The sequence below is a fragment of the Pezoporus wallicus genome, unplaced genomic scaffold, assembly GCF_028554395.1.
Source record: "Pezoporus wallicus isolate ANWC-B61680 ecotype Strahan unplaced genomic scaffold, APGP_CSIRO_Pwel_v1 contig_6382, whole genome shotgun sequence".
NCBI classification, from domain to species: Eukaryota; Metazoa; Chordata; class Aves; order Psittaciformes; family Psittacidae; genus Pezoporus; species Pezoporus wallicus.
The window spans coordinates 1-24,109 of record NW_026638015.1 but is presented as its reverse complement, the minus strand read 5'-3'; the positions used below and the strand labels follow the sequence as shown (position 1 = coordinate 24,109).

At 47.9% G+C, this 24,109-nt stretch overlaps 1 long non-coding RNA gene across 1 annotated transcript; it reads right to left on the bottom strand.

The window, feature by feature from the left end:
• Positions 1 to 4,426: 4,426 nt before the first annotated feature.
• On the bottom strand, positions 4,427 to 23,430 carry LOC130598890 (uncharacterized). Its single transcript, XR_008972108.1, has 3 exons — positions 23,276 to 23,430; positions 5,536 to 5,666; positions 4,427 to 4,649 (listed from the first exon to the last, which is right to left on the bottom strand). It is a non-coding gene; the product is annotated as an uncharacterized LOC130598890 (long non-coding RNA).
• Positions 23,431 to 24,109: the final 679 nt, after the last annotated feature.

The window sequence follows — 24,109 nt, the reverse complement described above, 5'->3', positions numbered from 1 at the left end:
GTGTCTGTGTCCGTGTCCGTGTCCATGTCCGTGTGTGTCTGTGTCCGTGTCCGTATCCGTGCCCATCCATGTCCATGTCCGTGTGTGTCTGTGTCCGTGTCCGTGTGTGTCTGTGTCCGTGTCCGTATCCGTATCCGTGCAAATCCGTGTCCATGTCCGTGCCCGTCCGTGTCCATATCCATGTCCGTGTGTGTCTGTGCCCGTGTCTGTGCCCGTCCTTGTCCGTGCCTTGTCCGTGTGTGTCGTGCCCGTGTCTTGTCCGTGTGTGTGTCCGTGTCCACGTCCGTGTGTGTCCGTGTCCGTGTCCGTGTCTGTGTCCGTGTCTTTCACCGTCGGGGTCCGTGCCCATGCAATGCAGAAGGATGGAATAAACGACCAATCCATGCTTTCCACTTCTGCAGCCTTTCGGCTCCTGGTGTCGGTGGAAGGGCTCGTTTCCCGGGTCACGGGGATCGGTAACCTCTCCGCATCACCTCCCGTCCCCAGGAGATGTCGGTGACTTTGTGGGGCAGTTGGCTCCATTCCCAATGCCCCGCTGCCGTTTACCGTCACCCCATTCACACACACACGCGTGTCCCCGCGGGGTGGTGACAACCTGCCGGCGGCAGCACCCCGCACGGCCGCCAGGGGGCGCCGCCGCCGCGGTCATGGCGGAGGAGGGCGGAGCTGCGGCCGCCGCCATGAGTCCTGCGCGGAGCGGAGGAGGCTCCGGTTACCGAGCGGGGCGGGAGAGCCCCACGGGAGGCAGGGGCGGGCGCGTCCCGGAGCGCCCCGAAACCCACTGGGAACAGCGGTGTCCTCTGAGTGCCCGCAGGGACGGGGCTCAGCACCTCCGCTTGGGGAGCCGAAACCTGCCACAGGGAGGGGCCGCCCCGGAGCTCTTGCCCTGACCCTCAAAGCGGTGTAGGAGAGCCATAGAATCCCAGACTGGTTTGGGTTGGAAGGGACCTGAAGGCTCATCCAGTTCCAACCCCTGCCACGGGCAGGGACACCTTCCACTAGAGCAGGTTGCTCCAAGCCCCTGTGTCCAACCCGGCCTTGAACACTGCCAGGGATGGGGCAGCCACAGCTTCTCTGGGCACCCTGTGCCAGCGCCTCAGCACCCTCACAGTAAAGAACTTCCTCCTTATATCCAATCTAAACTTCCCCTGTTTAAGTTTGAACCCATTACCCCTTGTCCTATCACTACAGTCCCTAATGAAGAGTCCCTCCCCAGCGTCCTTGTAGCCCCCTTCAGACACAGGAAGCTGCTCTGAGGTCTCCACGCAGCCTCCTCTTCAGGCTGAACTTTCTCAGCCTGTTGAGTCCTCACCTGCTTGCTCAGGCTTACAGACCAGCTCCTCACCTCCAGCTCAAAATGTGCTGGTTTTACCAAGCCATCAAAGGCTTGGTAAAATTTTCCTTGGAGGAAAGGAAACAGAGGCCTGCAGGACAGCTCGAGAGTCCTCACTACAGGAAAGGTACAGATCTGTTGAAAAGAGTCCAGAGAAGGGCCACAAATACAGCGAGAGACTGGAGCACCTCTGCTGTGAGGAATGGCTGAGAAAGTTGGGTCTGTTCAGCCTGGAGAAGAAAAGTCTCCAGGGAGACCTTAGAGCCTTCCTGTGCCTAAAGAGTCATGTATGAAAGATGGGGAGAGATGTTTTAGCAGGGCTGGTTGTGATAGGATGACGGGTGATGGTTTTAAACTGCAAGAGGGGAGATTCAGGCTGGATGTGAGATAAAGTTCTTTACAATGAGGGTGCTAAAACACTGGCACAGGGTGCCCAGGGAGGTGGTGGATGCACCATCCGTGGAGACATTCAGGGCAAGGCTGGATGTGGTTTTGGGCCACCTGATCTGGTTGAAGATGTCCCTGCTTGTTGCAGGGGGGTTGGACTGGATGAGCTTTGTAAGGTCTCTTCCAACCCAAACTATTCTATGGTTCTATGATAGAGGTGATACTAAATCTGCCTCTCATAGCAAGAGGTCTTCGCATCGGGGATCCAATATATCTTTGTATCACTGCACTGACACAGAGCACCAGCCTCATCCTGATGCCCAGATGGGTCCAAGATGTAAATATGGAGGAAGATGTTGATGGAAGCAATAACTAAGGATGTAGATTCGCTGTCCAATCTGGCTGTTTCCTACTGAATAAACTCACTCTACAACTCGGATGTAGCAGCACTTCATGTGGTAGAGCTGGTTTTCACTGACAGCTTGGCTCCTAACCAGTCTGTTGTGAGCAGTGTGATGCGTCATGCCAACCACAAACTCACTGAGAGGCTGGGCAAAGACCTGGGCACTGAACCCCAGTACCCGTGGCTATACTGGTAGGGGCTGCTCACTGGCAGCTGGCTCAGGTCCATCTCCACTGCCCTGGCAGCAGGGTGGCCGTGCAGTGAGAAGTGCTCCTGCTCCCTGTGTGCCAGTGGGTTGATGATGTCGTGTCATCTGTTCCCTGCAGGAGCCCGGGGCTGCAGTGCAGAAGGATGGGATAAGTGAGGAATTCACGCTTTCCCCTTTCGCAGCCTTTTGACTCATGTTCTAATTTGCATCAAACACCCACCTTTCGCAAAACCACCTAGTCTGTTTAAACCAGAATCCAAACAGAGCTAGGAAACAAAAGGCGAGGGCAGAGTGAACCCAGGTTAGCTCCCTGCCCTTGTAAAAACTAGGACTGATGAGGGCTTTATAGTGCTTGGCTAAAGGGAAAACTTTATTCAAGAAGTGATCAAACTTCTAATAGGTAATGGATAATTATAAGAACATGGAAACTTTCGTAGATGTTAATGTTCTTCCTGTCAGCAGACTGAACTGGCAAATACATATATACATTTGGCAAGGTGATGTAAATGGTAGCAGATCACCTTAATGAGATGGATAGAAGAAGGAGGTGCATAAAGACATCCTTACAGATTCCTCACACGTGCGAGAGCTGATCGCCAGTGCCATTGCTGTGTCAGTATCTTTAATGCTTTATCTTTGATGTTGGCTCAGCATAATCTAGGACCTGTGGTTTCTGCATAGTAGCAGCTCCTTAGGCTGCCTTGGGCTGCCAAGCTGTCTCCAAGTCATGCAGAGGAAGGAACATCCACAGAAACAGGAGTGGAAATCAGCAGAAAATCTAATGCTAACTTACAAAAGAGCTGCTAGAAAAGGGGGTTCAAGATGTGCCAGTGAAGCTGAGCATGCTAAGTTTGTGTATTTGGTAGGGAGCTATACAGAAAATTGTCTGTGGACTGAAAGCTCAGAGATATAAAGGATTATAAAAGGCACGTCAGGGCTGAGCTGTCTGCTCCATGGAGTGCACGGGCACAGCTTTTCCAGCCACAAAGGCACTGCAGAGACTGCAGCAAGTGGAGTATCAGACACAGAAGAGTTCAGTGTATCATGGACACATGAGCTGAAAGAAAGAACCAGGAAGCTGCTCAGGAGCAGGTTGTCCAGGAACAGTTCACCAAACATCCTATCCCTTTTAACACATTTTCCATGGGCACTTTCTTTCTTATACGTAGCACATCCTTATTTAAAGGGGGAAGTATCTGGATGATGAGTCAGGTGGCAACTGAGAGATGGCAGCTAAGTTCAAACAAATTACATACTGAATAAAGACATAGATTCCACTGAACTTCTATGACTGTGGATTTTGATTTGGTTAAAAACTAGTCAGAACCAAAGTTTGAAGACATTTAGCCCTGGAAGTGGTTTTCTTCCCATGTACCACAGTACCTGATTACTGTTTCTGATATTATCACCTCCTTTAACAGGCAAATTCCCTCATACAGCAGTCTGCCTTAATAGATCCCTCTTCTTTTCCCATCTCTTTGGCCACATATTGCTTGTTGTGCTAAGTGCTAAATAGCTCTTGGAAAGTGCTAAGGGGGTGTTGTGAAAGGGCTGGAGAATTGAACTTCACGTTTGTCTTCTTTAAGATAATGTAAATGAGACATTTTCGCAGTGTGGAAGTGAAGTTTTATTGACCCCAACTGAAATGAAACCATTGGATGCTTGGTCAGAAATACCTGACAAGATCAGTGTGTTCCTGCTAAACAGGTCAAGTTCATCCGCTCTGTCTGCCCACCAGAAACCACCCCAGTCCCAGCACTTGATAAATCTCAGCAGTGAAGAGTGGTTCCTGGAAGATGATAGGAGCAAAGCCCCAGGCCCACCAAAAGTCAGGAAGAAACCCAAAGCACCCACCCTGAAAAGGGGCACGCAGTCACCAATTCAGATGTTCCCCAACCAATCACCATTGTCCAGCCATGGGCAGATAATGGATGAATATTCTTTGTTTTCTCCAACAAAGTGGCAGCATATTGGATCCACCAACAAGCACTGACCAGGGTATAAGCTTCAACGTGCAAGTAGAGAAGCTTTACCATACCAGGAGCCGCTTACCTGCAGGGTGATTTCAAGAAAGGAGAGTGGACGTGGCCTTCTAAGCGAGGCAATCTCCTGGGTGAACCAGCTCAGTCTGTGGTTGCAGCTTGTTTATCTGCTTGCCTATTGGAAGGTGTGGTTCTTGCCCTGCGTGCACATGAATTGGGATCACAAGACACCTCTTTGTCGCTGTCACTTGGGGGATCTCTGATGGGCTGTGGCAAGTGGATGGAATCCAGTGAGTGCTGGCATGGACTGGCTTCCAGCCCGAGTCAGCTGCTGCTCTGTGACTGATGGTAAAGTTACTTAACTAATCCAAGGGGTTTGCCACCCCCCCCCCCCATCTTTAGCTGATGATTATTATGTTCATTTTATTGGGTGCTATAGATATTATCCATTTCTGTATAAAATAGATGTAATATCATGAGCATTGAGGGCAGCCTTGCTAATTGTTTTAATTCTGCAATTAAATTTTTGCAATTAAATTACTGCAGGTTTGGTGCTTGCTAATACATTTAAATCAGCCCAATGAATTGGTTTTTTATACTAACAACACATTCTGAAAGCACGTGTTTCCCTTAAGAAGCATAGCATCTGTAACTGTTTTACTGAGCTATTTGGGTTTGGAAATGTGTTTATTACAAAAAATGCCACAGAGCCTGGTGTGTCCTATGTAGTATTTGCCATGTAGGCTATTTATAAGACAAGTTATTTATAAGGAGAATCATTCATAAGGAAAGTCAGTCTGTGTTATTTATAAGGAAAAGCCAGGCTCATTATCTCATTTTATAGTTGGAGATTTTATAGCACAGGGACAAGTGAAACAGCTTTCCCAGTGTCCTGCAGCAAGTCCGATTTGTCCCAGCACATCCAGCCCTCTCTCCACTAAGCCACATGCTCCTCCTATTTATTCTTCTTCCCCCCACAACTCCACAACAAACAGGATAGTTCAGTTTTCTTGCATCCTTCCAGCTACAATCTACTGCAGAGGATACAACTTCCTAAGTAATGACGGATCTCCATAGAGATGCCCAACTTTTACAAGAACCCCATGTTTCTTGATTGATTTTCAAGACCAGTGTACACCTGCTAATCCCATTTCATGCAAAGCAAAGGAGACATTAATAGATTTGGCTGGTGGAGGTTAACAAACCCATCTTTGCCACTCACCATGGGCTATGCTTTCCTTCTCGTGGTTGAGAAACAGGGTGAAAACCTGTGGGTTCCAGAATGGTTCTGAGTTTTTGGGTGTCTTGTTTCCTCAATAAAATTCAAAGCTCTGCTACTCAATGCAGCCAACTCTAGGGAGAATTGAAAACACAGGGGAAAATATTGTCAGTGTTTGTCCCCAGTTAAATCACGACAGAGACTAACAGCTACTGAAACACAGAGTGTCCACATAGATGCAAGTAGACAGGCAAAGACTGCTTTACTGACAATGGCTTAGGCACTTTATATTGCCTCCTGGAAGCCTCCAGGATCTCCTCACCAAGATGCTCAGGAACAGCTCAACAGGAGGGGCAGGGGACATAATTCATGGCCTTTTCCCACCAGCTGCCGCAGGGTTTCTCTGTAACTTGGTAGGTAGGAGGAAGTTGCTCTGCTTTCACCATCAAATTAAATGTTGGCATCTCAGGGGGTTACAGCAAAATAAGTGATTTTGTCTTCATTTCTAGAGTAGCACAGTTTAGCTATGGCCACCCTGAGCAGATGCCTTGAGCTTGTTTCCATCTGCATCCCACATTTGCTGCCCATTGGGAAGCCTGGCCATACCTGCAGCATCCCTGGATGAAGTTGGTCATGACATGGTAAAGGACACAATGCACGGTCACCTCTTTAGCTCCACGACTTCATTCCCTTATAGAATCATAGAATAGTTAGGGTTGGAAAGGACCTTAAGACCATCCAGTTCCAACCCTCTGCCATGGGCAGGGATATCACACACTAAACCGTGTCACTAAATTATACTTAAATGCAAGGGGCTTTCGTATCTTCCTGTTCTGACAGCAGAAACCTCTTCTTGTCCCGTTTACATAGGCAGTGAGAACATTTCATCTTTACAAACCAACAGTCACCACCTCATTCTCTAGGCTTGTCCTTAAACAAACCTTCTCAATCTTAGCATCAGACGTCCCTGCCCATGGCAGGGGGACTGGAACTGGATGATCTTAAGGTCCTTTCCAACCCAAACCATTCTATGATTCTATGGTTCTTTGCAGGACATGTTTTCAAAGCCTCTTCTCGGATCTGCTGCTCAGTTGTGAAACTTTCAGTTGGTATCCTGCCTTCCCCATGCCAGGAAAACCAAACTGGTCACTTGCATCGTACACCCAGCACCCTGCATTAGCTCTACCCTTTTTATGTAACAGCATCATACTCTTGCCTCCTGTTCAGTTCATGGCTCACGCTCCAATCTGCCTGTCTGCAGTAATGCCGCCTGGCCACTTATTCCCCATCTTCTCTTTGTGCTTCTGATTTCCTCCTCTAAGTGTAGCACTTTGCACTTTTCTGTACCGAGTTGTTGATTTTCTCCAATTTAGCAGGATCATTCTGAATTCTCAGTCCATCCGCCAAACTGTTTGCATCCTCTCCCAGCTCGATGATGTCTGCAGATTTTATGAGTACTCTTTATTCCCTCGTCACAGGTTGTTAATGAAAATACTGCATAAAATGGATTCCACACACAGATGTTGGAAGGACCCTGTTTGAAAATTCCTCCAAGTCTGACAGTGAGAAATTGAGAACGGGGTTGTAAAGCTGTTTTTTAACCAGTCATGTGCCTACTTTATGAGGATTTCATCTGAGCTGGGGTTCTTTCTTGTTTGCTTAGGAGAAAGTCATGTGGAATGGTGTCAAACCCTTGTGAGAATCAAGATGTATGACAACTCTTACTTCCTCCTTGCCTATGAAGAGGGGTATATAAAGCCCACACTCACCTAAGCTGAGAAGGGTATTTTTGTACAGGCTTGAACTGCTTTATCACTCTTCAATCTTCAGTTCAATTGCTACAATTCTTTTGTGTAGCCATAGCCCAAGTAATTGTCTCCAGTATCTCAATGATTAAAGCTCATTCAGAATTCCGGCAAGCTTCAATAAAACATTTTCCTCCCTCGCTACAACAATAGTCAGGGACCAGGGATTTTTTTTATCATTCCAAATTCAGCGAGGGAAAAGTTGGCGCTAACACACACAGAGCAGTGAAAAACTCCTTTGCAAAGCCACGGAGATGTAGGTAGGTTCTTGAAGCTATTTCCTACTTTGTAAAAGCCACACTCAAGGAAGCACATGGAAGTGTGATAACAGTTGTGTATGCCATCCATCTAATGATTTTAATTTATGCACTGTTCTGTACTACTATGAAACCCTGATGCAATCAGTGTCATTGCAAGAAAGCAAAGCTGTTCTTACAGATGAGTTACAAATTCTCATTAGCCATCAGATGTTGCATTAGACAAGTGTTTGCAATATCCTCAGTATATGATGCACTTTTTTGTGCTGTTTATTGGTCATCTATGTACTTTAATAGCCTCCAGCACCTCCGTATCCGAACAACTCAATCCCACATATCCTCATGTTAAAGAGTGGCTCACCTCTCTGAGATGCTTTTCTTTTTAGGGAAACTAGTACTTCATCTGAAGGAATGAATGGTTATGATTCTGTGATATTGGAAGTGACTAATCCAGTGTTGTAAATGGGATAAAGGGAAATGGAATGTATTTTGAGAACAAACAGTAATCATTGACACAGTAATTTGCATCCCTAGATGTTATAATAATGACTAAGTATCACTTCCCCTTGTTTGCATAAGGAAGAGGAGGCAGAGAAATCCAGTGATTTGACTAGTGCACCACCAGCAAGCCACTAAAAAGGAGAAGAGCTGAACGTAGATCGCTGTTCTTGCACCTTGTTTTCCTGTTCTCTGCTACACGTGTGGAATACAGCGCTATAAAAGGTGTGATCCCTTCCAGTACTAAGGACTCTGCAAGGTCTTCACTAGTTCATGCTGGAAACAGCCAACAAGAGTTGGTCAAGACTTGGGGTGGATTTAAAAGGCATGGGGAGCAATGCATTTCCTTCTGAAGAGCTGGTTTGGGTAGTGAGTTGGGATATATGAGGTGCCAACAGCCTCAGTCTGTGCTGTCGTGCTGATGGAGCTAACATACTTTTGCTGCATAAGGAAACTTTATGCTCTTCAGAAATAGATTCCAATTGCGTGGATCAAAGAATATTCAGTGACCCTTCTGCTCCAGCTTACATGGATTTAGATGGGGAGTACTTGCTATGAGTGGATCCTAAAGGTGTGTTTGTATAGGGAGCAGCTCTGCACAAACATTTCTAGACAGGCAGTCCGTGGGAAGCCAGAGCCACTGCATCAGAGGGATGAAGCGTTCACAAGCTGGAAAGCAAATATGTTTAATGTCTTAATATTTTTAGGAGAAAATTAAGCACCTGTGGTGCAATCCGCTTTGTAGTGAATAAAAGGAGTGCAAAACATCATTGATAGTACTGGTGGTAGCATTCTAAAATCTTTCAATTTCACACTGGCTGCAAACCACAGAATCAGGGCAAATAGCAGTTAACACAACCTTTACTTAGCTTCTCCTGACAAATACAAAGCAAAGGGTGAGGCAGTCTCACACTGACATATGGCCAGATACAGGCAAGATTTACCTAGAAAAGGTAATCACTCTGTGTTCTCTTTGTGGGTCCAGAGAGAAGAGCAAAATGGGAAGATCTTACAGACTTCTCAGTCTGAGGATATAACAATCTTTAATAAGGGTCAGTCCTGCACCTTTCTGTAGTCCACATATCTAAACACAGGCATTAGACTTTACCTAATACACAAAATAGGAGTGTGTAGGGTCCAGTTACAGGCAGCAAAGGGCAGAAGAGCAGAGTATCTGGCTGCTGGTACATCTCAGGCAAGAGGAGTACCAGAACTGATGCAGGCCAGGCTGTTTTGCCAGAGGGGTCATCCTGGCTCATCTTCGGGCAAGAGTCTTCATGTTTTAGGTTTGGTGGAAAAAAAAAACCAAAACCCAACCAGTTTTAACCCCCCCCCACCTGACAGCTTTGCAGGTGAGCTGTACCTTCCTCCTGCTCCCTGCCTTTGCTTACAACTTAAGTGCTGCTGGGCCTGTGAGGTCTCCTGTGTGCGAATAACCCCACTGTGCTGCGGGTTGATTGTCACACTTTGGGCACCAGTGAGATGAAGAGGAAGAAATATCTGTTTCCATTTGAATAGGAGATCGGAAACTCAGGATTCTGACTCACTGCCACAGCACCAGATAACTGGGAACACCCTTCTCTTTTCTTCTGTGTTTTCCAGCTGGGTTTTTTGTCTCCTTTTCTTTCTTCTTTTCCTTCCCTCTCTCTCTCTCCCCTTACTATGTCTGAGTGTTTCTGTGACTCTTGGTTCTTCTTTCTGATTTTGCCTCCCTGCCCTCATTTCCCTTCCTTTTCTTTCTTCCTACACACTTCACTTCCTCTCCAGCTTTCCTCGTGGCTTGTTCTTCTCGAGTTCTCATTGTAAGTCCTTCTTTCCAAGCTTGTCCCTCTCACAGGCTATCGTAAGCCCGACTTCCCACAAGGAGGAGAGACAGAGACATTTTGCCTGGAGGGTGACATTGGCAGGGAAAGCTGGGGCCAGGGGAGTTCCAAGCAAGCAAGGAATAGGATGGAGGGAGAAGAAAGGAAGGGACACTCACCAGGATACAGAAGGAACAAGAAGGGGAAAGAAAAATATCAAGGAAGAATGGGGGGAAAATGATGGGAAGCTAGGGAGGAGCATAAGCAAGAGCAAGGGGAAGTAGAAGGATGGGAGAGGTGCATTAGGAGGCAGGAGAGAATGCAGATTTCATGGGGGGAGCAAATAAAGGTAGAACAACACTTGCAATGACAGAGGAGAGATTTAGATCAGACATTAGGAAGAAACTCTTTACTGTGAGGGTGCTGAGGCCCTGTAGCTTGCAATGCAAGCCCTACTTTGCTTTGTAGCACAGGGACTAATGTCACAGTGGTGTGTGACACTGCACACAGCCTGGGCGCAGGCATAAGAAGCCCATATACATTTGGACTTGGATATTTTTCTGCACTCCTTCCATCAGCTGCATGAAAGACTGACAGAGGTACTGCTTGGACCAGGGGTTTCACAGGGGATGAAGGCACAATGGATCCTCTCAAACAAAGAGAGTGACACAGAAGAGATGGTGCTCAGCACCATCAGCTGAGTTGCCTGGTACCTTCCCAAATCCAGACACCCAGAGACCTCCAAGCTCTGCTCTTCTGGCACCCACCATACTCGGGTATCCTGACAGCCCCTTGGGCAACCTGTCCTCCACAAGCTGAGGTTCCCTGGTCCCTCTATATCACACAGTCCTACACACCAAGGACTAGTGTGCCTTGAACTAACTCACATCACCATCATGGTTGTACCCTGACCCTCAGTATTAGCATACTGAGGCCAATGGACTGAGGTCTGGAGACCCCCCTGAACGTTGAGTGGTCTGTGAGTGGTCCTCACAGAATAAATGCACTGAGTGTCCTTAATGTTAAATGGAGATGTCCCACATTTTCCCAAATGGAGGCTTAAGTGACACTTAACTGTAGCAGTCTAGGGTATCTTTCTTGAAGCATCACCCATATCCCTGAGACCAAGGAACCTCAGCTGGTCCCAAACCAAGCACCTCAGTCCCCTCGAAATTGATGTTACTGGTCCTTACATTAAAATGCTGAGGAATCTCCAAATCACATTCTTGTGGGCCTCAGTGCATGGCAGCACCTTGGACCACTCCGGATGCTGCTGTACTCCCAGGCACCATCCTGCCCCAGCCCACACAGTATTGAGATACCCCAGACCCAACACAGACAAGGACCTTCCTCACCCCACACCACTGCTGTCTCCCTCAAAGTGATACAGCCTGAGATGCCCCCATGAAACATGGAAAGAAGCAGCCAGCAGTGGTAGAGGACTCATTGCTGTATTCAATTTCTTCTTCCAGGTGAAGATAAGGACCATATCTGAATAATCTTAATGCAAGCTCTGTTCTGGCACAGGCGTATCCCCTCTGCAGACGTTAAGCCCAGGGTCAGAGGTGGCAGTAACAGTAAGATAAGTAATGGCAAAGGGCACATTTCCTCACTGTATGCAGTTTCAGACTGAGATAAGGGCTGGAGTTTGTTAATGCTGATGCTGCATATTATGTTTTCAGGGGTGGAAACAGTCTTTTCCTTAACTATTTGCACCATGTCCAAAACCCCCTCAGAATCAGGTGTTGCTGATGCTGCCCCATGACAAGCATTGTACGTGTGGGACAATCCCATCTTGCAGTGGAGAATCCCCCTGCTTCCCAGGACAAGCTCCTGTGCCTGTATCTTTCCAAAGCGCATCAAGGGGGCAGCTGTATCTTGAGCCAGAGGATGCAAAACGACACTATTATTTACCCATCTAATCACACCGTTTACCCTCAGTATTGAAACAGAGAAGGAGCCACTTAACTTTTCAGATGCCCAGTGGAGAAGCAGGTCAGACAGAGGCAGATCCCCCCAAGCAGTTCACACCAGCAGCCAAAGGGAGCGACACAATGAACCAGGAAGCCAAAAATCAGCTAAACCCCCTCAATCTCTGCTGCTTCTGCAGCTGCCTGATGCTGAAAAGGAGCCATCTCGATGCCAGAAGGAGATAATCCGCTGACAGGCGGTTATGCTGGTAAAGATAAATAACACGGGCTATTCGATCCCCTCTAAGGACTCCGCAGTAGAAAGGGTGTCACTTCCTACCCCTCAGTGCTTTACAAATAGCAGAGGACTGCTGAGGGGCTCAATGGGCTGGGAATGGGCTTTTAGCACCTCGATTTGGTTCTGTCTCAATCTGTGCAGGAGGCATTCCTTTTCCATGAGGGCAGGTAGAGTTTGAGGTCTCTCCCTTTATCCATCAAGGTTAATACTCCTCATGCCATCTTCTCATCTCTGCCAGGAGGGAGTCCCTAAAGAATTCCTAACTTTTGAGTGAATTCCCCACAAATATCCATGGTTATAATTACTCCCTGGCCCTCTAAGTTCAGGTTTGCTCATAGCGAAGCCCTAGGAAGCAGCAAGCATCCTATGCAAGGAGGAAAGACACGGTTCATGTGAAGCTAGGGAGTTAAAAATATACTTTGCCAAGTCTCAATATTATATTTAGTAGTGCTGTCGTTGCCATGGTCTGAGGATAAAGAAGGGCAAGTCTTGAAGGTAATATGTATCTATTATGAGATCAACCAGTACTGCTGGAAAACAAACCCAGCTTTTAGGCACAAAAGCCTTTCTTTAGGTCCAAACTGGAAGCTGCAAATTTCACACAGATATTTGTAAATAGAATTTTATTCTTGTTATAATAGGCACTGATTCCTCTCCTAAGTGCTGTCACACAGGATGTTTCATCTCCCCGACTTCAGATATCCCATCAGGAATGAGGGATCCACTGCTCCTCAGAGTACACCTGGTGCAGAGAGAAGGCTTTGGAAAGAGGGGTCAATTTTTAGTCCTGAGAGTAACACCTGAGGTGGGAATGAATCAGCCCAGCAGCCATCCTCAACAGAGGTACATCATACACATTAGCTAAGCCATTTACAAACACATGCCCTCATTCCTGGCAATAAAACCTTAAGTCTGTGATGCTTTCTGAACTCTTCCCTCTCCTCTTCCTCTTCCTCCTCCTCCTCCTCTATGTAGCAGTGGCCCCTAGTGGATGCTGCTGGTTGAGTCGACCCTGGTCTCCATATCCCCAGGGAAGAGGTTGGCTGGGATGGGAGCTGCTGGGTGCCTGCCCACATCGGGCAGCCCTGGGCCTGCTCCTGTCCAGCACCACCTGCCTGTATTTCAAGTGGCAGGGAGCAAGGATGCTCTTTTGGTTTAGGAGGGATGTGTAGCCCTTTTCCTCCATAGCCTTCCAACTGCCCCCTTATGTGATTCCTGTTTGAACAGTGTGTTTTATTAACAGATAAACTGCTTCTCATTCCAATGAAGGTGATATGAATGGCAATCTAAGGCCTGTTTTCATTCTCAGAAGAAAAAACCCCAACCCACAGTACAAGAATGTTCACTCTATTCAAGTAAAGCCTATATGCCATTGGCACACATGGATAGAGAGGAAGCCTTGTGCACTGATTTCTTCTTATCCTCCACCAAAATATTACTACTTCTTTTATTCCTGAACTCATGAAAGTGACAATACTAAAGGAGACCAAAGATGCATCATTTGTCACAGCCTTTCTCTGATAACATCCCAACTTGGGTACTTAGGAGGACTGTGAGAAATGGGGTGCATCCAGAAGGATCTTCCTCCTGGAAGCCTCTGGCAATCAGTGGTAAAAGGGCTTGCTGACTGTGGTAGGTTTGTTTCATCCCTTTCTGAACATATTCATACTTTCAGGCCCCATGAAATCTTGCAGTGATGAGTTCCAAATGTAATTATGCATCAAGGAAAAAGGTATTGCTTTTTGTTTTAAACATTGCCTAATCATTTCACTCAGTGCCTTACTCTTGCATCTTGAGGAATGGTGAACAACCGCTCCCCATTCTCTTTCTCCATGCCACTCTCCATTAGCAGGTCTCTTATGTTGCTTCTCAGTTTTCTCTTATTTCAGCTGAAAAGTCCTAGTCATAGAATCATAGAATAGTTAGGGTTGGAAAGGACCTTAAGATCATCAAGTTCCAACCCCCCTGCCATGGGCAGGGACACCTCACACTAAACCATGGCACCCAAGGCTCTGTCCAACCTGGCGTTGAACACTGCCAGGGATGGAGCATTCACAACTTCCCTGGGCAACCCATTCCAGTGCCTCACCACCCTAACAGGAAAGAATTTCCTCCTTATATCCAATCTAAACTTCCCCTGTTTCAGTTTTAACCCGTTACCCCTTGTCCTATCACTACAGTCCTGTCATGGTTTAAACCAAACCAGACAACTCGTTCACTCACTTCCCTGCCCCTTACTTGCTCTCCCCCTGCTCCTGGTGGGACAGAGAGGAGAACTGAAAGAATGCAACTCCCACAGGTTGAGACAAGAACAGTTTAGTAACTAAGGTATAACACAAATCACTACTGCTACCACCAATAATAATAATGGTAAAGGAAATAACAAGGGAAGAGAATACAACATCTCACCACCCGCTGACCGATAACTCGCCCCCCCCCCCAGCCCGACCAAGCACTGACCGATACCTTCTCCAACCCTGCAGTCTCCCAGCCCTTCCGGGTAACCCCCAGTTACATCCTGGGCATGACGTGCTGTGGTATGGAATACCTCTTTGGCTATCTTGGGTCAGGTGTCCTGTCTCTGCTTCCTCCCAGCTTCCCCTCCTCCCTGGCAGAGCATGAGGCTCACAAAGTCCTTGGCCAAACCAAAACATCATTGTTATCAGCTCTGTTCCCAAGCCGAAAGTCAAAACACAGCACTGCACCAGCTACCAAGAAGGAGAAAAATGACTGCTACTGCTGAACCCAGGACAAGTCCCTAATGAAGAGTCCCTCTCCAACATCCCTATAGGCCCCCTTCAGATACTGGAAGGCTGCTATGAGGTCTCCACGCAGCCTTCTCTTCTCCAGGCTGAACAGCCCCAACTTTCTCAGCCTATCTTCATACAGGAGGTGCTCCAGTCCCTGATCATCCTCGTGGCCTCCTCTGGGCTGGTTCCAACAGTTCCATGTCCTTTTTATGTTGAGGACACCAGTCCCTACATATTTTTCTTCAAGGTGAATGTTATTCCCTATCCCTTATGTTGCCTTTCTAATTCTAGTGTATTTTTGAAACACCATCCTTCAGCTTGCTCTGATGGGTTGGGCACGCAATGGTTTCATAAGTAGGAAAATACTAGTAGTATATAGTAGTATAGTATATATGCTATATACTATTGTAGTATATAGTAGTATAGTATACTTATAGTATAGGAGTAGGAAAATAGGAAAACTTCCATAGGATTTTATAGACTTCAGACTGCTCCCAACTCCTTGTTTAACAACCTGGCTGATGGCAAGCACTGCGTCAATGCTTTCAGAAGCCCTGCTGATACTAGCAGCGAGACTAAGGTGACCTGGAACTTTGCAAGGCTTTCCAACTATCACAGGCTTTTATTTATCCACTCCGGTGTTTCCAAGTCCATTGCAAGAGAAACTAATCAAATTATGTCATGTTTCCACTTGATTGCCTAACAGAGTTTTGTAAGAAACAGCCTTTTCATTCTGTCCCTCCTAGTGAGAGACATATATTCTGTCCCTCCTAGTGAGAGACATATCTTATACATTTATGCTTACATGTACGATTCATATAGGGAAGCGATGCCAATGAGATCTGTGAATATATTGACATCATCTAACTGTCTTTTAGCTGAAAAGCATAATGCTCATGTATCTTACTGTTTTTAATCGATTTTGAGCACAAAGAATGTACAAACAGGTTTAATTGCTGAATTCCCTAACTCTTGAGTGATATATTTTGCAACTTGCCTATCACTCAAACAACAGAAGACTTGAGTGGAAGATATTAAAATCAATTATAAATAAAGTATCTGTGTAGACCTCTCTCTACATACACATGCCTCTGGATTTATGATGCAGTAGCTGTATTGGAAGACATGACTAAGTATAAAGGGCATCGTCTTGCTGTGCAGATGCCTTCCATGTCTGTCAGCTTTATTGACTGTTTCTTGATCTTTCTTTGCCCCTTCCCACTCTATTCGAAATGGAGCTGGATTCAACTCTGGATTATCTGAGAAAGCAGCAAGACAAGATAATGCATCCAAAGCAGAAATCCAGGAATAGCCAGGCCTGCCTGGAAGGTCAGAGAAGAGGGTGTCATGCCATTGGGAAGGATTGGTGGCCACAGGGGATGTGATGGGCAGGGGACCACAGTTCCAGAAGATACAACACAGTGATGCTGCAGGAACACTGCAGCGCTGCCACGAGCCCATGCTAGTTCAGTGTCAGTCACCTCAGGGGTATCTGCACCCACGATACAGTTAATCCCAGATAATCTCGAGTTGACTAACACTGTTTGTTGTTAGGCCATGAAAGCCCACTCTGAATCCCTGTACTGGCACTGACCTCTCTGTCCACTGAGTCATCATTAGCTCTTACTCCTGCATGCAAAGCCAGGCACGGCTTCGCTCCCCATCCCTCCTTCGTAACAGTTGTACAAGAGTAAAACAGCCTCTTTTGTAGTTTCACAGCTCCTCTTCCTTCCCCTGACCCTACGCTGGGCCACTTCTCAGCACAGTGAAGTCAGGACAACATGTAATATACACATGGAATTTCAATAGTTTAATACTCCCCAAAGCTTACTACTTCTGCACTGCTCTCAAACACCAGTGCTCTTCTTGCTATGTCATTCTATAGGAGAAGATGCTGTTCAGCTGGGAGTCCCAAAATGGCAGCTCAAACATACACACAGTCAAATACTTAAAATTAACCGATTTTTAGGTGCTCCATTCACTCAGATCCCAGGCTCTTTATGTATCATAGAATCATGGAATGGTTTGGGTTGGAAAGGACCTTAAAGCTCATCCAGTTCCAAACCTACTGCCACGGGCAGGGACACCTTCCACTAGACGAAGTTGCTCAAAGCCCCATCCAACCTGGCATCGAACACTTCCAGGGATGGGACATCCACTGTATCTAGTGATATGGAAGGATTTAGGGGACAAATTTATGTAAGCATTTTTGAAATCCATAATTATTATTTGTCATTGAAGTCCTTAACATCTTGAAATTATCATCAGCACATAACTTTCCTAGGGCACCTTGCTTTCCTGCCTCTCCCCTGTAGTGCCTTTCTACATTGCATGTTCTTTGGGGTAGGCTCTGCTTTATCATGTCTCACCTGCAAGGTGCCAAAATGACCACTAACACCTAAAAGAACTAAAAAAGAAATTACATCCTGTCTACTGGTGGTGGTGTTGGTGGTATAATTTCCTTTGGTGGGTCCTTAAAAACTTACTCAGCAGCTTCATTTCCATCCACAGCTTTCCAGTTCTACTCAACTTTATCCCCTCCAAGCTCCCTAAAAATAGAAGTGAGAGAATTGTGCTGAAGGCATCTGGAGAAGGGTAGTCTGATGGAGACTAGATATTCCTAATCACAGTGGTGCAACAATCTCCAGGTGAAACATTAAGTGAGGTGACCGATGTGACAACAAATCAGCCTGAATTAGGGGTATCATGTGGTTTAACAAAAAGGGTGATGAGCCAAAAAGAGCTTCTTTTACCCGATGAGCTGCATTTGCTCCTAGGATACTTCATAGTGCTGGCTTAAAAATGAGAAACTGTTCCCTGGACCGTTTGCATCTTGGCACACAATTTCCAGCTCATTGTGATTCTAAACAGTGTACGGGATCTGTAAGCGTGCTTAGTCAGCCCGGGCAGCCACCTGAGAGCCATGAGCAATGTCCCCTTTATGACTGCTCACATCTACTTAAAGAGAAAAGATAAAAAAAGGGTGAGGAAACCCATTCCTCTAGATTCCCAGAGCCAGTATCGCTGCTCACATATGCCTCCAATCTGGAAGCAGGCAGACCACCTGCAGATGCACCTCCACAAGTGGAGAGCAATGGCCTGTGAAAGGTAAGAGACAAGGGGCACTCTGGCCTCCCCAAACTGCAGGTCTGATATGGAATTACTGGTTGAAATAGCCAGCATTTTGCTGGAGGTCAGCAGATAAGGAGCTACCAACCTCCCTAACTTCACATACCGTAACCTTACTGTGACTGGAACCCTAAGAGGGGAGCAAAGGGAGAGCTCGGGGGGCTGGTGGCAGGTACAAGATGATAGTGGCTCTTCACAGGTTACCCCCTGCTCTCTGGTGCAACAGGCCAGGCTACCCTCTGAGCTGCACTCCTCTGCTTTGTATGAAGTAACCGGTATCTCTGGTAAGCAAAACAGTAAGTGATAAGGGGAAGAGAAAGCGAGACAGTCATCCTCTCAAGGCTAACCTTGGGAGAGCTCGCATGCCCAGTGAAATCCCGCTGCAGGCACGATGCTGTGCTGTGCTGACAGGCCTTCCCTGGCAAAACATGAATTTTGCAAAAGGCACAGGGCAGCACAAAGGCTGAATTACCTTCCCTGGAATACAGATCCCAGGCAAGGCACTCCTATGACTGTTTTAACTCTACCTCCCAGGCACAGCATCTGAGGAACGAGATTTGCAGCTACATCGCTCCCAGCTGGACGAATGGACCACTGCTGAGTGAACAAGTCCTTTTGGATGGGCCAGGGTAAGCAGAGGTCTGCTTCATTAGCTCCTGTGCAAGGCAATAATCCACGGTCGGAGTCATAGGTTGCTGTGTTAAGCCACACAGTTTTACTTAGGCTGATGTCCTTACTGGTGTCATGTTTTCAGGCTGTGGCCCCAACTGGTAGTCTAAACCGTCTGCTTAATTTTCCTTATCATCTGGAAGTGAGTGATGCCCTGTCCTTCCCAGACCCTGGGAAGAGGAAGGTATCTGCTTGCAGAAGGATTTCTTTGCCTGGATCCTGCTGGAGAGATAACCCCATGTTCAAACACGGATGAGAAAACCAGGCAGGTTCCCGACTGTTTTCATAGGCTGGGGTATGTCTTGCCTGAAACGGTCTTACAGCTTTCTCTTTAAAGCATGGCTGCAGAGGTTATCTCCCCTCTTACTTGCAGCCATTCAGCATCCCTGCCAAAAGCACAGTGAAAACCAGCAATAGGCAAGTAACTAACTCCTGGTTTATCTTCTAAGGTAGTTTTGGTTCAGAAAACCAGGGGAAGAGAAGGTGCTGTGTGGCTGCTCCACTGCCAACTTGACCTCTGTAACCTGTAGCTCAGGAGCCTTTGCACTTGCTAACTCCTTTTAACACGAGTTGCTACAAGACTGTTCCTGCATGTGACTAATGTCTTCTCGGATGTTGCTCTAAGTGTTCTCAGAAAAGAGCACTGTAAGATGGGCTGGCTGTAGCAAAGCTAGCATGCTATGATGCAACTTGTTGTTTTGAACATACAGTACAGTAACCATCAGTAATGACAGTCGATTACTCTCAAGATGCCCCTCCAAGCATACTTTACACAGACGGCGCTTCCTTCTCTGAAATTCACCCAGACTGGTGAAAGAGCATTCAATGAGCAGCAGCATCGAGCAGCTGCCTGCAAGTTCTCATCAAAAGCCTCTTGATTTTTGTGACTTCTCCACTAGCTTTGGAAAGAGTTGACCTGTACTTGTAAGAGCTCCTAGGAAACAAACTGGGCAAAGCGAGCATTCAGGGCGATGTGATCAAGGAGACAGTGGAAAAGCCAAACCAAGGTACGACTTTTGATGAGCAGCATGAAGACCGCATTTGGAGGCAGAAGTACGGAGGGCAACTTGTGCAGTAAGACTCAGAAAGCTAAGGAGAGAATTCTTTTCTTAGGCTTCTAGCAAGATTTCCTTTCACTGCCAAGGAAAGGGCACTTGAGATCTCTGTACAAAGCCAACAACCAACTGGTTTACTCAAGCGTGTGTAGCGGTGCATCGGATGCTACCATTGCTTCTACATGACGCCATACATGACACCACTTCTAATGCTGCTAGAAACTGGATACCATACATACAGCTACAGAGGTCCTTTTTGCTGGTCTCATACATGACACCACTTCTAATGCTACTAGAAGGTGGGCACCATACATACGGCTATGGACGCCCTTTCTGCTGATGTGGAAATGAAGCTGGGAACCATGGAGGCTGGGACCACTCCATCATCACAAGTCTGAACAAAGGAGTAGTGTTCATAGAATAGCTAGGGTTGGAAAGGACCTTAAGATCATCAAGTTCCAACCCCCCTGTCATGGGCAGGGACACTTCACACTAAATCACATCACCCAAAGCTGTCCAGCCTGGCCTTGAACACTGCCAGGGATGGAGCATTCACAACTTCCCTGGGCAACCCATTCCAGTGCCTCACCACCCTTACAGTAAAGAACTTCTTCCTTATATCCAATCTAAATTTCCCCTGTTTAAGTTTTAACCCGTTACCCCTTGTACATGTACCGTTATTAAAGGAAAAACTCCCAGCATACTTATAATGCTCAGGATCTATGGCTTAAACTGCCAAGTTTGGGGTATAAAAGGGGCTGAGCACACCACCTGCGAGCCAAAGGTCAGTGTGGGTAGCATGCAGTGAGTGTACCAGGTATCGCGAGATGCCTGTCACAGCCTCAGTTCTAAGACAAACCATGCACAATTTCTTTGCACATCTACAGCAGCAGCTAACGGTTATTTTTTTGGCTTTGAACTTTGTCCAAAGTTCATCTCCAAAACAAACTTCAGTCAAAGTGCCCGTATCGACTCCTCAGCAGAATAAACATGCTGAATCTCTAATAACGTTTCAGCACTCGTGCTCACTTCTTTCAACCTGCTTCTTAACCAGAAAGATAAAACCCAGTGAAATAAACAGCCTTTACTTGGGATTTGTTTTTCTGGTGCCTCTATCAAAGGCTCTGAAGGACAAAAGCAACTCCTGTCTGGTTGTTTTCAGAGTAAGCCGACTGCTTGTTTTACTTCAAACCTTAACTGAAGGTAACGCGAAAATCCAGGCTGTTGTTGGGTTCTAACACTCGGGCTCTGCAACTTGAACCACTGGTAGTAAAGTTTACACAGAGGGGGGAAATATGAGTATTTGGAGGGGTTTAAGAATTGGTTATGGAGTTGAGGCTGGAGGGGTGAGAGGAAGGAAGGGGCTGGATGTAACTGCAGTAAACTAATGTATGATTGGACGGCAATCAACCTGACCCTGGTATTGCTTGATCTGAGTGGCTATAAAGTACAAAGAACTATTAAAAGCAAACACAGTATTATTAACAATCCTGTAATATTTTTATTGCACTGACCGTAACACTTCTTGTCACAGTTGGACATGTTAGAAAACCTATTGTGAAGGCCACTAGTTTTTTTGGTAGTCCAGTGGTATGTGACCTTACCTATTAACCCATGATGTGCACCTTTCAGTAGCTATTTGATGGTGTTTTCTGTGGTTTTATGTTTTTTAGTTCTCCATCAACTCTGCTTTTCAGATTCAGGCTTGTAAAAAAAAAGCAAAACAAGTTTATAAAAAACAGGGGATAGGAAGAATTCCCTCAAAAAGCCAAACAAAATGAAAATGGAAAACAAGGGCATTTTTGGAGGACTCCATTTGCTTCGTACGTTTTCCTTTTTGTGCCCTTAAGGTTTGCGTCTTCAGGCTCTTATTTACAAACCCACAGGCTAGAAGTTTAATGAAACAAAAATAACCTCAAGTTTCTCACACAACTGTATGGGCCCAGGAGCTACAGCTTTAAGAAAGGCACCAAGTTAAGTTCACAATTCAAATCCCACAGAACTTGTTGACCAATTAACAGTAATTAAATAAGCTACAGCTTGGTAGCCCCATTTTTTGACTGTGGAGGGGGTACCTTGCTGTAACCCCCCCTCACATCGAGCACACCAGAATCCTCCAGATGATAACACTGCGCATTATTGCCCAATTATGACGAGTCCCCGAGTTACTCATCACAACTGCTTTATGGATTTAGTTTCACAACATAATGAGTTCATTGCAGTTTCCTGAAGCATCTGCAGAGATAATGCAAACACTTACTTTTCTTCCCAACTTGTGAAAGCTGCGAAGGAATAAAGTGATGCGAGAGGATATTAAAAAGAAGAAATAAATCATTTTTGCATTGCATCAACCCCCAGCTTTCTGTAAGAGCTTGTGCAAATCCCGCAGCGTCCAGAACATGTCCCACTGCTTCATAGCAATGGTGGCTCCGAGATAAAGGCAAGGTTTGGGGTAATTCTGGGACTCCAAAGAAATTCAGAAGCCGGAGGCATATGCCACGGCTGGAAGTTAAGCTGGTTTATTGCAGGTAAGGACTGATCCTGCTTGGGTTTGGGCAGCCCCCAGCATCTGAATGCCTAGGAACTGGGGGGGCACAGCGGCCCCACGCTGCTCTTTCACGGGAGGACGGACACAAAAACACCCAAGGGGCACTGTGCACCCCAAATCCTGATCCTGTTGCCAGCAATCCCCAAAGCCGATCTCACGGTTGTTCTCCTTTTGCCTCAACAGGCACCGCAGGGTGAGATGCGTGATGTATAACTTCCCCGCTTGGAACCTGCCTGGGAAACTTTGTGACTCGCCGAGATTTATTTTTGCCTTTTGGGAGGGGGATTTAAAGAGGAAGAAATAAAATAAAAGGAAATAAAAGGTAAACGCAAAAAGGCGATGAAAGCTGTCGAGCAGCCCGAAAGCAAATGGCAGCATCACCCAGCGCCGGAGCAGAAGTTAATCAATAAATAACCGAACCCCGCTGCATGAGGCGGAAAAGCGGCGGCGGAAAGAAGGGAAAGAGAGAAGAGGGAAAACCCTCCCCGGGCCCGCGAGCGGGAGCGCGGCTCCTGCCAGGAACACGGCGGTGCCGGCGGGAGGGAGGGAGCGGCGGGGACGGGATGGGATGGGATGGGAGCAGGGCTCGGGATGCGAGGAACACCGCTCTTCCCCCCCGCCGCAGCTTCCTGCGCCCCCCCCCACCCCCGGCCCTGTTGCATCAACTTCCTGTGCGGAGCCCCTCGCGCGCGGCTCCTCCCGCCCCAGCTTCCTGCGCGCGCTCCCGCGCCCGCGCTCCCGCACGGGCGGGCGGGGGGAAAGAGACGGGAGAGGGAAGGAGGGAGGGAGGGGAAGCGGCGGGGGGGGTCGGCCCGCTCACTGTCCCCCCCCCCAGTCACCCCCTTCCATCCATCCATCAATCCCTCCCTCCCTCGGCCGTGCGCCTCCCGCCCGGTGCCGGTGGTGCGGTGCCGTTCAGGTGCGGTGCGGCCGCCCGGTGCCGTGTCGCCCCCCCCCCCCTCCTCCATCGCCGCTCCGGCAGAGTTTGGTGCCCTACTTCACTCTACTTTAGTTTCACTCACTTTACATCCGGGCTTTTTCCCTAGGCAATGGGGGCCGCAGCACTACCCGTTCCTTAGGCAAAGGGAAATAAATTCGCCGCACCGACACGTCAAGTAGTCCCCCTCAGGAGGAGACGCTGAGCCCGCCCTCTACTCCGCTACACGCACACACACGCCCCCCCCCCCCCCCCCCCCCCCCTTCTCCTCTTCATCCTCCTCAACCCGGCCCCGCTATGGCGGTGGAGGATGATGAAGGGGAGGGCGTGGACCCGCCGGTCCGGTCTTCCCCTCGTTTCCCCCCGCGGGTCTCCGTCGGCGGGCCGGGGACGCGCGCGGCGGCGTGTCGGGAGCGCGCCTCAGGCAGGCAGGGAAGGAGGGAGGGAGGGAGGGAGGCCGGCGGCGGAGGGATCCGCAAGCAGTGCTGCGGCCGGGCCGGGTGAATGGGATTGAAGAAGAGTTCAGCTTCTCGGCTTGTTTTTGTGTCACAGTTTGTCTCCTCCTGCGCCTCGCCGGCTTCGTGCCTCCCTCCCCGCCCGCACCCTCCTCCCCTCCGCAGGACGAGCCCCCCGCGGACAGGGGGAAGGAAAAGGACCCCACAGAGGCGAGAGCGAGCGAAGAGGAGGAGGAGAAGGGAGCAACCTACCATCTTCCACTCCCCGCTTAGCTTAAAGAAAGTGAGAGGAGGAGAGAGGCGCCCAGAAGAGGGGGACAGGGAGGCCCGGAGGAGCGGCGGCGCCGGCACCCTCCCCCTATGAAGAAGAGTCCTCCCCCTCACACAGAGGTCCTGCCAGGGGGACCCGGGCCGGCCCGCACCAGCACCGCCGCCGCCAGCAGGGTGTAGTATCCCACCTTTCG